We start from the raw sequence: 5000 nt of genomic DNA, 5'->3' as shown, positions 1-5000 counted from the left end.
AGTCTCTTCTACCCTTACCAAGAGGAGAGTAGTCACTGAACAATTACTGTGCAATAGTGAACTCCTTGAGAGAATAAGAAATGTTTGGTAATCTCAGTGGTGTCAGGAGTATGAGGATAGAGGACAATATGTAAGATTATTATGAGAAAATGTTAGTATTTGGATTTTACATCACTGAAGAACTAGAAAATAGCCTTCCAACTCTCATATACTGATCCTTTTAGAGAGAGAGAGAGAGAGAGAGAGAGAGAGAGAGAGAGAGAGAGAGAGAGAGAGAGAGAGAGAGAGAGAGAGAGAGAGAGAGAAAGATTATTATTGTTCTCTTTTTAGTCGAATTGTTTACATGGTGGTTGCATTTTAAATTAGCAAAATATAGGGTGGAAAATAAATACAATCAACGTTTTTGAAAACTGAACATAAAAGTGAAAACGTCAGTTACATCATTTCTTTATTTATTTTGGTTTTTCTTGTTTTAATAAGTTCATGGAATATTCCCAAAACTGAATTTTAAGGGAAATGTGCAGTAATCCAGTTCTCTCTCTCTCTCTCTCTCTCTCTCTCTCTCTCTCTCTCTCTCTCTCTCTCTCTCTCTCTCTCTCTCTATTTACATCTGTGTCGTGTTTCATACCAAACAATGTCCCCCAAATCTAATTTTCCATGGTAGATGTATTCTTAAGCATGGAAATTCAAAGTTTCATAAAAAAAAAATCAAAATTTTTATTCCCCTGTCCATAAAGCCACTGCAATTCCATTGCATTGGTTTTGTGCGAATATGATTCTTCATATCTGATGCTATAGATATACACGTCACAGTGCAAAAACAAATGACAGTTCCAAATGGAATAAATTTTACCTTTCAATTACGGCATTGGTTAGAATTTTACCAATCCTCCATATCGGTGTGAATTTCTATTCTTTAATGCAGCGAAATTATTAATTATCTTTTTTTTCCACAAATAAAAACGCTTTCCTTTTTTTTTTGCTACCTATGCTTGCTGAAAAATATTCATTACATTTTCCTTATTTGTTGAAGATATTTCTTCTATTGTTATATCATATTTGAAAATTGCATTGAAAACTAAAGGAAAATTGGTGCATCCTTTACAGTGAATTTATGTTGGAATTATATTTCATTGTTTCGTGAAAAATTTGATACTTTAAAACTTTTCATATATGGTATTTATGAAGAATAAAGAATGTACATGGAAAATATTAATTAATCAAAGATGTATTTTGTTTGCCTTTCAAACCATTTGTAACGGTAGATTAAGTGTATAAATTAATGAAAATAATGATATTAGAGATTTGAAATACTCAATATTGTGTGAAGTTTGGGTGATATTTATTTAAAGAGTCAGTAAAATATCAAATGAATAACTTAACATTAGTAAAGTTATATTCTGCTCTACAGTAATATGTAAAACCATCAAAGTCTGGAGCTTTCAATAGTTACAGACGAAACACCCGAAAAAAAAATCATATTCTAAGGTAATTGGAATGTTAGAACCAGTTACGTGTTTTTCTTTTAACCGAACTTTAGGACTCTGAAAACAAACACCATTCCTTTATGAAATAAATAACCCAATTAGAATTTGGACTGAATGATTTTTCCTGTGCAGTCAATTCGTAAAGTTCACGTGATGAAATCGAGTTTGAGGCTACCGTCTGTAAGTTTTCTCAATGAATATTAAATACTTTCTCTGTTTTGTAAATGCACATGGGCACTTCCTTAAAGAGTTCATGTAGCCATACATAACCATCAATGGTTTTCGTACCAATTATATATACACCTTATATATATATATATATATATATATATATATATATATATATATATATATATATATTTATATATATATATATATATATATATATATATATATATATATATATATATATATATATATATATATGTATATATATATATATATATATATATATATATATATATATATATATATATATATATATATATGTATATATATATATATATATATATATATATATATATATATATATATATATATATATATATATATATGGTGACCGGTAATTTGACTCCCGGTAATTTGTGTCCGGTAATTTGACCTCCGGTAATTTGATCCCTGGTAATTTGACTCCCGGTCAATTTGATCCCCGGTAATTTCATCACCACTCTTTTCTTTATTCATTGAATATACGATTTTTATTCAAGAAATATAGACTTTTGAAAAAGTAGATATGCAAGAACTTTTTCAATGTCTCTATGATTTTTATTCAAGAAATAAAGTTCTACTCTTTTAAGAAAAAACCCTAGATATTTATTAACTAAAAATTAAAGAAAACGAATAATACTAAATACCATGTTGATATATTTCATTAATACAAAGCATGTTTGTAATATTTAAAATGGATAAAATATAATCATATCTAATTATGATATAAGACTATATAAAAAAATTAAAATCTTTGAAGATTAGAAAATTTAGTAATAATGCAAGTTTTCAGCTATCGCTCTTAAGAGCTCCACTTTATCTTGGTCGCTGCATCGCTCAATGATTGTGTGCAGTCATTTGTTTATATCTTTATACTTCTTTTTATCACAAATCTCACCACAATCAAATTGAATCTTTTTCATTTTAGCCAAGTGCTCTTCCTTTTTTAAGGCAGTAATTAACTTCCATATATTTGAAAGGGTACAACTTAAAGAGCTTTGCAGAGCATTGTGATAGCCCTCTAAATGGTTATTTGTGCGAGGCATCTCGGATTCCGTTCTTAAGTGTACATGCCAACTATCTATAGGAAACAAAGGAGGTGCTTTGCGTTGTCTAACTCCTCTATCTCGCCAACATCCTATGTATGATATTTCAAAATAAGACACTAGTTATTGAGGAAGATCGTCATCGTCAACAAGTTCTTCGAATCCATCAATTAGCCTACATCAGTAGGAAGAAGAAATGCTAACGTTGGAAAACATCTTATCTTAATGCTGAACTCCATATCACTATAGTTTATGCAAATTGCAATAATTGGTCATTCCCATGAGGTTTGGTCCTTAGCAATACAAAAGACCCCAACCCCTTTTGACTAATTTAAGGAGAAATTTTATTTTAATTTTCCTGAAAAACGGCCGTTTTATGGTAAATTTCCTTGCCAGGGAATATTTCCAGATTGTTAGAAAATTGTAATGTATAGCAATACTGTATGTTTTCAATTTTAGAGAAAATCATATAGAAAAAAATAAGTTTTTGCTTCCAATATCGCTGTATAGGAAGTAAATTGTTGTTTGGTCCTAGGTAATATATTAAGTGCCGATTTACCAAATTTTACCAAATTTCAAGTTAAGATGCATGATATTAAGAAAATAATACTGTAAACATTTACTTGAAATCCAGTGTTTGTTGTATACAATATCCTCTATATTAGAAAGAGCAAGTGTCAAGTTGTATATATATATATATATATATATATATATATATATATATATATATATATATATATATATATATATATATATATATATATATATATATATATATATATATGTGTGTGTGTGTGTGTATGTGCGTGTGTATGTATGTATGTATGTATGTATGTATGTATGTATGTATGTGTGTATGTGTGTGTTTACGAGTAAATATATATATACTTCTATATTTCGTTCACACTCACCTCTCCCCGTCCCTCGGTTAGGGGGAGAAGGTGGTGGTGTTTGCGTTCATATCTATCTACAGATTTAGTCTTTAGGATAATTATATATTTTCATTCAGCAAAGGATATTATAAATAAGTGATGCAAAAGAATACGGAGTTTTGATATCTCATATTTCTAAATTATGGAAAAAAATCTTTCTGAAATTTCATTTTGTCCATTTACCTTGGTCAGTTTACTTGCTTGTTGATAATTTTGTTCGTTTATATCTGAAATAATAAAGTATGGATATTCAAGTATGGTTCTCACTTAATTTTCGCCATTATTAATATATATATATATATATATATATATATATATATATATATATATATATATATATATATATATATATATACATATATATATATATATATATATGTATATATATATATATATATATATATATATATATATATATATATATATATATATATATATATATATATATATATATATATATATATATGTATATACATATTTATATATTGAAAGTTTTCGAGGCAGTAATGAAAATTACAAGGTCGAGCATGCTAAGTATTCCGGTATTAATAATGAGGTCAGAACCAAAGCCAGGAATGATTGAAGAGAATATTTCGAGGGGAAAGAAGATGAGCAGGACAAAGCTATGAATTCAGTGAGTGTCTTTGTTTTAAGAATCGGTCATAAAATTATTATCTCTACGAGGGCAAAGAAAAAGAAGCGCAACAGAAGATGAAGAAAGGAAACGTTGGATGGAATCCTTTAGTGAGGTCATGAATATTAGTTATGGAGGGAATAATTTGATTGGTATACCTGAATCCGATGAAGGGCTTGATGTGACCTTGAATGAAGTCAGTGTGTTTGAAGTCGAAGCTATCATTAAAAGAGATGGAAATCCATAGGATACTACTGAGATGATATTTGCCGAAAATTTTCGTGACTCCCAGAGTGCTTACAAGATCATTTTGTAGAATGTAGATTGAAGAGACAAACCATGATGACGTGACTAGAGAAGAAAGATTGGTAAAAAGCTGAGAGATGAAGAACCAAGATTTAGGAAAAGTAAATGTTATACTGACTAAATTAGCATTTTGAGAAGTGTTGTACACCAGCGCTTAGAATATAAAAACCCAATTTTGATAGTGTGAACAAGCCAATATTGTGGAGAGTCCAGTGTTATTAGGGATTTTTTTTTTTAATTATGTAAATTTGATTAAGAGTGTTTATGAGCATGGCAAGTGCAAAGTTAATGTTGGTGGAGTCGTATTCAATGAATTTCCGGTGAACAGCTGAGTACTCCAAGGAAGTGTGTTGACTCCTATGTTGTTTATCCTCCTCATGGATTTTGT

This window comes from Palaemon carinicauda, chromosome 4 (assembly GCF_036898095.1).
Source record: "Palaemon carinicauda isolate YSFRI2023 chromosome 4, ASM3689809v2, whole genome shotgun sequence".
In the NCBI taxonomy this organism is placed as follows: Eukaryota; Metazoa; Arthropoda; class Malacostraca; order Decapoda; family Palaemonidae; genus Palaemon; species Palaemon carinicauda.
This window is presented reverse-complemented; position numbering follows the sequence as displayed.